Below are 14,483 nucleotides of genomic sequence, written 5' to 3' on the forward strand. Positions count from 1 at the left end.
CATAGACACACGCTGTTTTGGTCATCCAACACGTCTTGATGAACACTTGGAAAAGTGGTTACTAAGATAGAGCTGATGCTGAACCCTCGCAGTACCTAGTGGAACTCAGGTTTGGTGCAACATAGACACACGCTGTTTTGGTCATTCGACACGTCTTGATGAGCACTTGGGAAAGCAGTACCCAAGATAGAGCTGATGCTGAACCCTCGCAGTACCTACTGGAACTCAGGTTTGATGCAACATAGACACATGCTGTTTTGGTCATTCGACACGTCTTGATGAGCACTTGGGAGCGCAGTACCCAAGATAGAGCTGATGTTGAACCCTCGCAGTACCTAGTGGAACTCAGGTTTGGTGCAAGGTCAGGTCAGGTTAGGTCCGGGTTCAGGTTCAGATAAGAGCCGGGATCCAGGTCCAGGTCCGACTCCGGGTTTGAGTCTAGGTCCGGGTCCGAGTCACAGTCCGGGTCCGAGTCCGGGCCCGAGTCTGGGTCCGGGTCCCAGCCCCAGTCCCAATCCAAGTCAAAATCTAAATCGCCAAACGTGTACTATGCATCGTTGAAGAGTTCTGTTCTAATCATCATCAGCAGTTCCACTTCATCAAATGCGACAGTTTTTAATGAAAATGCTTGATTTTCTGATGTAAATCCAAAAGTCACTATACGCATGCCTTTAAGGTTTGAGGAGTTCCCTCGATTCCTCATGGATCCCATCATCAGAACTCGAGATTGACAAAAATGCAGCTTATAAACTTATCTTGCTTAACAAACATAACGAAGAGGACAAATCGCCAAACGTGAACTATGCATCGTTGAAGAGTTCCGTTCTGATCTTCATCAGCAGTTCCACTTCATCCAATGTCACTTTTGTGAATGTATATGCTTGATTTGTAAATAAAAACACAAAAATCACTATATGTATGCCTTTAAGATTTGAGGAGTTCCCTCGATTCCTCATGGATCCCATCATCAGAACTCGAGATTGACAAAAATGCAGCTTATAAACTTATCTTGCTTAACAAACATAACGAAGAGGACAAATCGCCAAACGTGAACTATGCGTCGTTGAATAGTTTCGTTCTGATCTTCATCAGCAGTTCCACTTCATCCAATGTCACTTTTGTGAATGTATATGCTTGATTTGTAAATAAAAACACAAAAATCACTATATGTATGCCTTTAAGATTTGAGGAGTTCCCTCGATTCTTCATAGATCCCATCATCAGAACTGGGTTTTGACAAGAACGGGACTAATCTGCATATACTTATACTTTTTACAAAACATTTTAATATATGTCTAAAACTAAAAACCCTCATAAGGTACCTTTTCCCGTGGGACGTCACAAATCTAGTTTGAGTATATGTAACGTGGATTTTAAATAATTATCGATCACCTGTCATATGGCAGGTGAAGGACGCTTCGTTCACCTGCCATTGCATCATTCACCTGACTTTTTTGGACAGGTTAACGAGACTTAAGACAAAAGTACAAAAATTTCAATAATATGCAGTTTTAACAGACAGGATAGTTTTTATTCCTAAATTAACACACAAAAGCGATATAACCGCTATATAATTATATAGTTACGAGTATTAGTTGTGGTATCAGTGACATTAACCTGCCGCAAAATCTCATCCACCTGGCAGTTTTAGCCAGGTGGACGATATGCAGGTGATGGGGAAAATGGCAGTTATATCGCGAATACACAAAATGTATTAGCTTGATGAACTCCATACTTAGGCATATAAAACTAAACTATTGTTTACGTTACATATCTTGATAGTAATGCGATAGGTTACATAATTAGCAAGATATCGACTCCAGGATAAAGAGTACTTACCCATTACAAACTCCAATTTCCGATACTTTATCGTTTGTGTTTTATTTGCGAAGCACAATAACCACGTCTTCGTCCTACCAGGTGATAGCTGATGAGTGACGGCTTCAGCTCGTGCGGAGTGAGACGGGAAAGGTGCGGTGGGGGTTATACAATCGTCGTGAATGTGACGCGCCAGGTGACTGTTAAGAATTGCCTTGGACAAACTTTGAAGCCGAATAACTTAAAATATAAGTATAATATTGTTATGCGATAGTAATACTTTAAAACTTAAGGATATATGTTAATAAAATACGGTAATGCCGTTAAATTAAGTTAATATTTTGTGTGGTTTTCATAGCTCGGAACATCAGTACCTCGCGTTGGGACACGGCAGGTTAACGGATAAACGTAGTTACAATATTTTTTTTTGTAATCAATATTTATTAAATTTTTTTCAAAGTATTAGGCCTCTGTGTAAAAAGTCTCTCTAAATATGTATTAATTTTTTATATATAAAAATAGTACATAACGAAAAAATAGTTCTAACATAAACCTATTTACAGGTGGCGGTGCCAACTTTTTGAGAAACGACCTTAATTATTAACCTATTATAGAATTAAATACGCGAGATCTCATGCAATTAACTTAAACATCTAATTAATTACAGTTTAATGATATAGTCAAAATTAATAAGCACTCGATACATGTCTCCAAAATGTGTGTGTGTGGATGTCTGGAAGAGATCCCATAAAGGGATAAGGTCGCCTTTGTACTTCTTACTAATTGTTCCTATGTTATTAGGGTTCCGTACCCAAAGGGTAAAACGGGACCCTATTACTAAGACTTCGCTGGCCGTCCGTCCGTCCGTACGTCCGTCCGTCCGTCCGTCCGTCCGTCTGTCACCAGGCTGTATCTTACGAACCGTGATAGCTAGACAGTTGAAATTTTCACAGATGATGTATTTCTGTTGCCGCTATAACAACAAATACTAAAAACAGAATAAAATAAAGATTTAAATGGGGCTCCCATACAACAAACGTGATTTTTGACCAACGTTAAGCAACGTCGGGAGGGGTCAGTACTTGGATGGGTGACCGTTTTTTTTGCTTTTTTTTGTTTTTGTTTTTTTTTGCATTATGGTACGGAACCCTTCGTGCGCGAGTCCGACTCGCACTTGCCTGGTTTTTAATTTATGTCTTTTTGTACACTAAAAGGTTTACTACTACTACTTGTATGTATAGAACACCATCATCGCAAAAGCGGACTTCTTGGCATGGGTGCGAAACTCCTGACTTCGGGCAAACTCGGCTCCGTTCGGCTCAGTATTGCTCCGAGCAATTATTAGCGTTGACAACGTCCCTTTGCGTGCACGACCACAGATAAGATAATCGCTTGAATTTTGACAACCCTAAATAGCCGAAAGGGATACTTAGTGCCATATTAGAAAGGGACAGCGTGATTCGACCCTGAATCGCTGTCAAACTTCGGTTTTGTAGGAAGTTTCCTTTCTGTACGTCAGTACTATTACTTATTTTGTGCTTCTGGCCGAAGGGTGTGGTGTTTCTGGCAACCTGCCGAACCCTACGCCGAGTCAGGCGACACTACGGAGCCACGCTATTACCAGATATATATATATAACTCTGTATAAGATAAATAAAGTCTAAGAAAAAAACGTGCCTCGGAAATCAAGAAAAAGTAATTCTCGAATAGATGGCGCACACACCTTTGGCCTATTCTCGGCTAGATGGCGTTGACACCGTTTGATATTTAACAATTTTAACACATATCAGTGAAAAAACATGGGTCAGTATGGAACAATAAAAATTAAAAATCATTTATCCGTAAACATATTTTGATTAATTTATACATTTTCAATTTTATTTTAAGTTTTGATCGTGTGTCGATAGATGGCAGTAAATGTACCGTGACTACAAAATTTACTTTGGCAATAGCCCTCTATACTATCTATTCTCTTTGCTGTTATGTCGTCGCCCAAATCTAATATTTAGTTAAATTTAAATTTTATGTGTATTGTTTTTCTTTGTCTTTTATTTTGTAGTTTCACAGTGCCATGGTTTTATACTGTAATGCTGTGTTACTTATTTTATCAATAAACAAAAAATAAATAAATAGCGGATACTCTAGGTAATTTATTTGTATGATGATACAGATATTTGTTCCTGAGTCATGGTTGTTTTCTATGTATTTAAGTATTTATATATTATATATATCGTTGTCTGAGTACCCACAACACAAGCCTTCTTGAGCTTACCGTGGGGCTTAGTCAATTTGTGTCAAAATGTCCTATAAAAAAATTAAAATAAAATAATAATATCATGTACCAGTTATGTTACGGTACCTGATAAAATCTCATTAACAAAATAAAGGTGACATTCCACCACAAACTTAAGCGATTTTCCTCAATAACGGGTTGAAGACGTGAATTCACGTCATCAAGACCATTACGGGGAAAGAACAGGTTTAAAGCTTCAACACACTTAATGCCATTGACGTATAATATCTAAGGACGGGCCTTACGGGCACTAAAAATGGTACTAGTTCAGTGGTCACTCACGAATTTGAGTCAATCGTGCAGTCTAATGCAACTAGTTGCAGCCAATCGGGCGCGTGATGCGAACTCACAGTGTTGCCAACTCGGATTTTGAAAAAATGCTAGACTAATGTCTAGATTATGCCAAAATTATGCCAGAGATTTTTGAAACATCTATGCTATAAAATTGCTAAAATATCACTTGAAATTAGACACTTAAAACACATACATTTTACAAATTTACCGCCTTTTTCTACTGACAAGATCTCCTTGACCAACTTTATATAGTCCGTTGACGTCCATCCGTCCACAAAAATCAAAATTCATATGAAAATATGAACCACATAAGGCGATGGCGCATATTGTTGCTGCCAAGTTGGTGCAAACTTGGCTTAGACTAAATTATGCTAAAAAATATGCCAGATGCTAAATGGAAAATTTTAGTGCCAAAGCGAGTGAAAATATGCCAAATCTGGCATCATTTATGCCAAGTTGGCAAAACTGCGAACTCAAAGTCAAAGTCAAAGTCAAAAATACTTTATTCATGTAGGCCTAGTAACAAGCACTTATGAACGTTTTACATAATAATATATTATCTTAAGCTAATTATCAGAGCAATTTATTGAAGTTAATATTATTCCATAGTAATATTGGATTATTATACAGATCAAATTTAATACTAAGAATTTCACAAAAAGATCGTCAAACATAAAAAAAAATTGTATAAAAAATACTAGTCTAGAATGTTTCTAGAATAAAATCTAATAACAAATGTCAATAAAACTTAACAAAGAAGTACATACATTGAATTATCTATTTCGAGTCACCATTAATCCCACGTTGTTTTATCACTCATGTAGTCTTGTGTGGTATAATAAGCTTTAGAAATAAGTTTACGCTTTACATAATTTTTAAATTTATTAATTGATAATTCAGTAATATGGTTTGGAAGTTTATTATAAAATCTTACACAATTACCCATGAATGATTTTTTAATTTTATGGAGCCGTGTGAAGGGCACTGCGAACTTATGTTTATTTCTAGTATTAATATTATGAATGTCACAATTTTTCCTAAAATTAACAATATTTTTATGTACATACAGAATATTCTCATAAATATATTGACAGTGCACTGTCATTATGTCAATTTCCTTGAATTTATCTCTAAGTGAGTCTCTATGGTTCAATTTATATATTGCTCGAATAGCCCGCTTCTGCAGAACAAAAATGGTATTTATCTCTGAAGCACCGCCCCACAGTAAAATACCATATGCCATAATGCTATGGAAGTAACTAAAATATACTAATCGAGCTGTTTTCACATCAGTTAACTGACGGATTTTGCTCACTGCAAAAGCTGCAGAACTCAGTCTACTCGAAAGAGTAGCAATATGGGGACCCCACTGAAGTTTAGAATCTAAAGTTATACCAAGAAAAACTGTACTATCAACTAATTCCAATTCCTCATCCTTCACAATGACACTTGTTTGCACATGCCTTACGTTACTACTAGTGACAAACTGAATACATTTAGTCTTTTTCTCATTTAACAATAAATTATTAACATTGAACCAATTTACTACCTTTGAAATAGAATCGTTTACATCATTGTACGCTTGTTGCTGTCGTTTGACTTTGAAAATAAGTGAGGTGTCGTCTGCAAACAATACTATGTCATGGTGGGTCTTTACAAGGAATGGCAAGTCATTTATGTAGATAAGGAACAGGAAAGGCCCCAATATTGACCCCTGTGGTACACCCATAGAGACCAATGACCCCGGTGATCGCTGTCCACTCACATCGACCCTTTGTATTCTACCATTTAAGTAGGACTTAAGTAAATTCAGTGCCGATCCTCTAACTCCATAATAGTGTAGTTTCCTGATCAATGACTCATCAACCAATGCGCGCGTGATGCGAACTCATCAACCAATCGCGCGCGTGATGCGAACTCATCAACCAATCGCGTTGTAGCAGTGTCACACCGCTGTACTGGCCCCTGTCATGCCTCATTATTATCAGTCCCTATCTAGGTACTGGCTTTATGGGCAATAGATAGATAGATATCTATCTATGTCTATGCTTAACCCTTAAATGCATGATTTTTTCTTTTTGCCCGAAATTTATATATGTAGGTAGGTATCACATCATTGTTTGCTGATTCTAGGAAAAATTAAAAAAAAATATAACTTCGATTTTCAGTGCGAAATCAGCATTAGAAGTTGAATTGGCTAAATCATATTTATGTAAATATGTAATTTTCAGTAATATATATATGAAATTATTTACTACCATGATGATATGACACAATATATGGTGTTACAGATCTTGTACCTAGCTAGCTTGCATGCAGTGCCAATTCATCATTATAATCATAAATATAAGTAAAATGTCAAATTGAAATAATTAAAAAAACGTAACGCATCGCATAACATAAGGGCCACTTGCACCATCCCACTAACCCGGGGTTAATCCGTTAACCCAGTGTTAAATTGTACTGGTAACCATGGTAACTCCAGGTTTAACCGGTTAACCCCGGGTTAGTGGAATGGTGGAAGTGGCGCTAACATTGTGTGGGTATCGTCTTGGGTCGTCCCATTCGTTTTTTCGTCAAGTTCTCTGCTTTCGTCACTCATTCTACATTCGTCACAATCGTCGGTGGCTTTCAATGTAGAATGAGTGACGAAAGCAGAATAGGACTAATTTAAGAACTTGACGAAAAACGAATGGGACGACCCAAGACGATATTGTGTGTACAGCTTAATTCAAGTTGTATTATTTTCTTTTCCCTATAAACCACATTTTACGATGCAAATATATTCGATACAACATTAAAACGTTCGGGGAGAACCAACCAATAAAATTCTAAAAAAGGTGGAAGAAACCTAACTTAAGTAGGTACTATTTGGTTATGCTATGGTTTCGTTATGTATTTGGAAACACCAAAGTTATAGTTCGTATTTTTAGCATTAGAAAAAAGGTAAACAATTAGAGATGCACCGGATATCCGGTTACTATCCGGTATCCGGCTTATCCGGCCATTATTTTACTATCCGGCCGGATACCGGATAGTGACCTAATATCCGGCCGGATACCGGATAGTAACATTGCTTGATTTCGGAGTAAACCAATTCGATTTAAGAAACAGACACGGTCATATTCGTACCTGTTTATTATTTTAAAACAATTTAATAATTCCACTGACGCTAATATAATCTAATAATTAATTTCGTACCTAGAAATGAGTCCGCGCGAACGTTTACTAGGAAACAGGACAAACCTGCAAAATGTGCATCTGAAAAACCGAAATGTAGTTATAGTTCGCGGCCGATGTTTAGGCCGATTATCCGGTATCCGGTATCCGGCCAAACAACTATCCGTTGCATCTCTATAAACAATCCTGATGTCTTTTTAGGGTTCCGTACCCAAAGGGTAAAACGGGACCCTATTACTAAGACTTCGCTGTCCGTCCGTCCGTCCGTCCGTCCGTCCGTCCGTCCGTCCGTCCGTCCGTCTGTCACCAGGCTGTATCTCACGAACCGTGATAGCTAGACCGTTGAAATTTTCACAGATGATGTATTTCTGTTGCCGCTATAACAACAAATACTAAAAACAGAATAAAATAAAGATTTAAGTGGGGCTCCCATACAACAAACGTGATTTTTGACAAAAGTTAAGCAACGTCGGGAGTGGTCAGTACTTGGATGGGTGACCGTTTTTTTTTGCATTATGGTACGGAACCCTTCGTGCGCGAGTCCGACTCGCACTTGCCCGGTTTTTTTGTAAAACACGTTAATAAAAATAAGTCACGGCATATATGTAACAATTATGAATCTAATTACGATCATTTATATTCTTAGCTGCTATCATACGTAATTATTAAAAAGCGTTTTTTAATTAAAAAACATGTCAACCTACCTTCTTTCTAATGCTAAAAAACGAACTATATATGATATACTTCGATTAATTATTTATTTAGAACACATACAGTCTTAAGTATAGGTATATATGATACAAAGTCATACACCGTGAATCGGCCACAGACCACAGAGCAACATAGACCTACGTGCATATGCATAAAGTTCAATTTCAGTTTTGTCACTTCGGTGACGTGGCGTCCGCTTGACAGCTTTTGTGTTTGACACGGCGTCGAAAAGGTTAATTAATGTAGTAGAGTCAATCACATCAGACCCATGGAAAAATAAAATATTTAGTATTCAACAAATGCTCAAAAACGTGTCTTCGTAACTACTTTCCAAGAATACATTTTAAATATTAAATAATATAGGTAGGTACCTAGTTTTTGGTTATTTTTTTTGTGTAGTTTTTCTTTTTAGGTAAGTGCAACAGATCGGTATCGGTATTCAGCCGAATACTAGGCAACATTCTGCCGAATACCGAATATTCAGCAAAGTGGGCGAATACCGAATATTCGTGGCATCCACCACTTATAATGAATAAGCATATTTTATAACTGGTCTGCTTAAACTTGTTTACAATATTTAAGTACATTTTTATTAAAATTTACAGATAAATTTTTGGACCGGTATTTAAGTACCTACTTTTCATTGACTAAAGTCGGACCAAGGTAACTCTGCACTATAGTTGAGTTGTAGTGTTAATGGTTGACTGGTAGATAATGCCTTATGATTATGGCATTAAGTCCGCCATTTGTACTTTCTTGTATTGTGCAATAAAGGTTAAATATAATAAATATAGTCTGTATCTGGTATCTTTAGGTATTTAAAAAAGAGTAAGTAAAATCTACCCTCAAATGGCTTCTTAAGCCAGTTGAGGGTAGACGAAAACATTACATGATCAAATAATGTAGGTTAAAGTCAGGTCGTTCAGTGACTGATCCAGATGGTTTTGTATTTGGTTGGTTAATCAATAAATGTTATAACTACCCGAAAATATACAATTTTTTTTTTACTTTATTTAAGTACCTAAAGATACAGAGTATAAAAGAAGTCTTTTAAATGATTTTTAGAAATTATATGGGGCATTATCAATGAAAAGGGACCTTATTGTCGATGGCGCATACGCCGCACAGCGTCGCACGGCATTGTATTTATATCGGAGCATCGTAATAATGGCGTAAGCGCTATCGACAATAAGGTCCCTTTTCATAGATAACGTCACATATTGTATTTTTGTGGTCTAAATAGGAGATAAATAATGAAACAACAAGTCAACTAAACAAATGTAATTATAATTTAAATAACGCAACTATACAATATGTGCATAAATAAAATTAATTACGGACTGAAAATCCGTTACCTTCAGAAACAAACAATATACAATATTTGTGACATTCTCAGGCAAAAGGTAACTAGAATATCTATTGGTTATGGCCTTAGGGGCTGTCCATAAATTACGTCATCGATTTTTGACCCCCCCCCCCTATAATCATCCAAAAATCATGCTTCAAATGACCCCATATCCTCCTACTTCATGCTACCGTCATCCGATGTCCAGACCCCCCCCCCCCCCTAATTTGAAATGACGTAATTTATGAATAGCCCCTTAGTGTGATAAAAGAAAAAAAAATAGTGTTGATAGCGCTCGATTTGGCAAAAAAAAATTATTTGTCGCACAGTTATTTTAAATTTGTCAAATATCTAATAACTAGATGTCACATTGCCGCTTGGCGGGCGCCACTGTCGCACACATAGCCAATGAGAATGATTTCTAGTGCCACTTTTATAATATTAGCGCCTTATACTTAACAATTAGATACCTTTTACTTGAAAACGTCACAAATGTCAATAATAGTACAAATCGAAAACACCTTTATTTTTTAAAGAGATTGAATACTCTTATACTGGAAGCAAATTCAACTTGTTTTAAGGACAACCAGTGACATTGCTAATATTTAATCTGAAATAATCACTGCAAGTATTCATTATGTTATATAATAAGTTTCCTGATTAGTTAGGTAATTCTTTTTTAAAACATAAAATGGGGCATTATCTATGAAAAGGGACCTTATTGTCGATGGCGCTCACGCCGCACAGCGTCGCGCGTCATTGTATTTATATCGGAGCATCGTTAATAATGGCGTAAGCGCTATCGACAATAAGGTCCCTTTTCATAGATAACGTCACAATTTTTTTATAACATTTAATTATTGTTTTTACCACGTCGTCCATACCTGCCTTACAGTTATCGAATATATCTGTGCGACAGGATAACCAAAAACATCTAAACACGAATAAGGCGTTCGATCATGTTCAAATTGTTCATATATTTTTGAGCAACACTGTGTACAGTTTAATAGCGGTCACATCGCTTAAATATGTAAAGCAAGGACGCTAAGCACAAAGAATATCGTATATTGACCCTCCTAGTTCTATCTCTATCGCACGCATATTGCTTCCCCACTTGCACCGTGTCATAGACCGCCACCATCATGGGCGGGACAGTATATAATATTATTACGCGCGTGCGATAGAGATAGAATGAGGGTCAATGTACGACATTCTTTGTGATAAGCGTCCTTACTTCATACATTATAATATTTTGGATTTTTACTACAGAATATTGTGGTGTGAAATTATTTATGTAAACATTATTCAAAGTCTTTGGCACTAAAAATTAAACGTCAAAAGCAATTTCAACTATCAAAATACTACCACCAATACAATAAAATAAGGGTTTTATAAAAATTCGTTAAAAACAAATTAAATTAACGAATAATTACAATTTAAAATAGACTGATATCGGTGCAACTATAGTTGGTCAACATTTTTATAAATAAAATAAATATTAAATAATTAATAGTTATAGGACAATCTTACACAAATCGACCTAGTCCTAGATCAGGATGATATTATACACGGTGTAACATGAGTAAACCGAATAATTTTAACAGCGTATTCCTGATCATATTTAGAGACAAAAATGTCCTATAAACTTTTTTGATTTTCGCCTAGTTTCAGAGATATTATTAAAAAAAAAACAAAACAAGTTTTTATTGTTACATAGTGTAAAAGGTCTTCTTGATGGTGATGTTGCTGCTATGCTATGGACGTAGTCTAAATATCCTTATTGATAGATGTCAAAAAGTGACAAGTAACACTGCAAAAAGCAGGTACTACGAAAAAAAAAATTAAAAATCAATTTTAAGTGACAAGTTTGCCAATAACATTTATTTTTTATGTACAAATACACGCAAAAAATTGAAAAAACAAAACAAAAAAAATTTTCTTTTGGCGTAATTGACCTAAACTCATATTACATTTTTTACTTCTTTTGACCTCAGAAATGCGTGGTTAAAATTATTCAGTTTACTCATGTTACACCGTGTATAGTAGATAGACAAACTTAAATACAGAGAAAACCAATAACTCGGGAACAAAATCGGCACTCTTCACACAAATAAATGCCCTTACCGGGGTTCGAAACCATGGACATCTTAAAGTATGGACGCTAAGGAAGAATAATTTCGTACACTGACCCGCCTGTTTCTATCTCTATCACATGCACGTATTTAATATTTCTGTCCTGTCCATGACGCCGGCGTTCAATGACACTATGCGAGGGGCAAAGCAATATAGTAGGGTACTTGACTGTATTTAAAATAAATCATTTTACACCGTGCATCTGCATGCACCTGGAGAGGATGGGGGAGGATCGTGCTGTGAGAAGAGCGTATGTGGGGCACCCGGGCGGAAAACGTCCGTCTGGGCGTCCCAGATACCGCTGGAGTGACGAAGCCCAAAAAGACCTGTCCGTCCTCGGAATACCCAACTGGCGTGAAGTGGCGCAGAATAGGGCAGAGTGGCGCTCTCTTGTGTCAGAGGCCAAGATCCTCTTTGGGTCACTGAGCCAGTGATGTATGTATGTATGTACACCATGCATGAAATAAAGCACCAGAAGATTAATAGAGAAACGTAGACAGCAGTTCTTTTTAGACACGTTTTCTATTTTGAAACCCTTATAAAACTATAAAGAGTAGGTAATTTGATCGTGACGTCACATGCTAGTGTTTCATATAAATTATTCCATTAATTACGTCACACGAATTTCTAGGTTTTTTGACCTCTCCCCCCTCCTTGTCACACTTGGTCACATTTGGCAAACCCCTCCCCCCTAGTGTGACGTCACATTTTAGTAAGTACCTAAGTATTATCAATATTTTATCAAAATATTTTTGACGATATAAATGTTAGTAATTTTATAACCCAAAACTGCTTAGGAAAGAAAATTAAACGAATAAAAACGATTATCGTTTTAAAAACTTGTTATTTAATTTGTACAGCGAATAAAATAATTTAAATAAATTTTCGGTTACTGATGAAGTTAAAGTGACGTCACAAAGTTTGTGTCTCCCCCCTCCCCCATGTCACAATATGTCACATTTTCTTGACCCCCTCCCTCCCCCTAAACGTGTGATGTAATTAATGGATGACCCCTTACATAGTAGCAAAATCGTTTTGACAATTCGAAAAAAGAAGCTGATTTGTCTAGTAGTCAAATACCCTATTGTGGCGGGTCTATGCACCAAATTCTTGGTGCTTAGGGTCCATACTTTAGCAGGCAGAGTTTATCAACTATGCATAGTCAGATTATTAGAATAAAATATTACAATTCGCAAGGAAAAATCAACATACTTATGGCATTATTAGTAAACGCGCTACAACCCTCATAGTGCCACATAAAATAGTAGAAATTAAATAAAATGGAACTAATTAATTTCCATACTAATTGTTGCCATGTTAAAGCATTATACATCAAAAATGTGACAGTTACGTTGACAGTGGCGCCCTCATTTGTTTTCTACCATTTTATGACGCACAGTATGCAGCTATAGTTAGTCAAGCACATCTTGTCAGTAGAAAAAGGCGGCAAATTTGAAAAATGTAGGCGCGAAGGGATATCATCTCATAGAAAATTTTAATTCGCGCCTTTTTCTACTGACATGATTTGCTTGACCGTCTATATTATACGTTTGTCTTAATCTGTCATTTTGACATGTGTTTGTAAGAAAGAGATACATACATAGTTATTTACGATACAAGTGCGAAAAAGTGGAAATTCGAAACGAATGGCGATAAATTAAAACACGACCGAAGGGAATGTTTTAAATCGACACGAGTTGCGAATTACCTATTCGCACGTGTATCGTACAACGTTTTACAGTACATATATCATACCCTTTAAACTTTTGACATCGTGCTATTTTACGCACTAGTGCGGAAAAATAGGACCATATGTACTGTAAAGATTATTTTCAATCACAAATACACATCCATAGTTACACCAGTCAACGCCTCACTTTTATAGAAATGCTATAAAAACACACACCGTTTAAACCGCTCCATACATTTTAGTCTCAATGTGTAATCCGATCAACGAGGTCACCTGAAGAGATCAATTTTTAACTGATTTCTTTGCTAGTATTTTCACACAAAAAGTAAGACACTTAAGGCTACTTGCACCATTTACTAACCCGAGGGTCAACCGGTTAAACCTGCAGTTACCATGGTTACCAGTACAATTTGACACTGGAATGACGGTTTAACCGGTTAGTCCCGGGTTAGTGGGATGGTGCAAGTGTCGCTTAGACAGGATTTTTGAATATTCAATCCATCAATTTTTAACATTTTGACCGTGAAAGTCAATTTTCAACAAGGTTCAGAATGACGCGCCGCACGATACGCGTGGCCTTCAAAAAGTTAGTGACCTCTATTCGGGCAATATCTAACTATCAAAAGAAGATTCTAAACGGAAATAATATTGTAAAGGTTTCGATCCTCGTTGATCGGGGTATAAACACAGCTTAACATACTTCACTAAGCACCAATAGTTGTGATACTGAATACATACAAATTATGACAATTTGATCTTTTTAACATTAATGTAAGAGAACACAGTAGCATATGGACGCAGTACCATTTTTATACCAAGTCGGTAGCAAATAAGCATATGGCTTGATGGTAAGCGGTTACCGTAGCCAAAGGACGCCGGCAACTCTAGGGGTGTTACATGCGCGTTGCCGACCCTTTAAAAACCTGTACATACTGTGGTCCCTCGAGAATCACATTAAAAATGTTTTCAAAAAAGTATGGCAAATTGTCATAATTCATATTCATACAGTTTACTTCTAT

The 14,483-nt window shown here is 36.6% G+C and overlaps 1 protein-coding gene and 1 long non-coding RNA gene across 1 annotated transcript; one reads left to right on the forward strand and one right to left on the reverse strand.

Annotated features, from left to right (window-relative positions):
* LOC134677979 (fatty acyl-CoA reductase wat-like) overlaps positions 1-14,483 on the reverse strand; it is a 339,904-nt gene that overhangs the window by 67,409 nt on the left and 258,012 nt on the right.
* On the forward strand, positions 9,568-12,208 carry LOC134678051 (uncharacterized). The gene is made up of 2 exons (XR_010100157.1): positions 9,568-11,214; positions 11,688-12,208. It is a non-coding gene; the product is annotated as an uncharacterized LOC134678051 (long non-coding RNA).

This window comes from Cydia fagiglandana, chromosome 27 (genome assembly GCF_963556715.1).
Source record: "Cydia fagiglandana chromosome 27, ilCydFagi1.1, whole genome shotgun sequence".
NCBI lineage: Eukaryota > Metazoa > Arthropoda > Insecta > Lepidoptera > Tortricidae > Cydia > Cydia fagiglandana.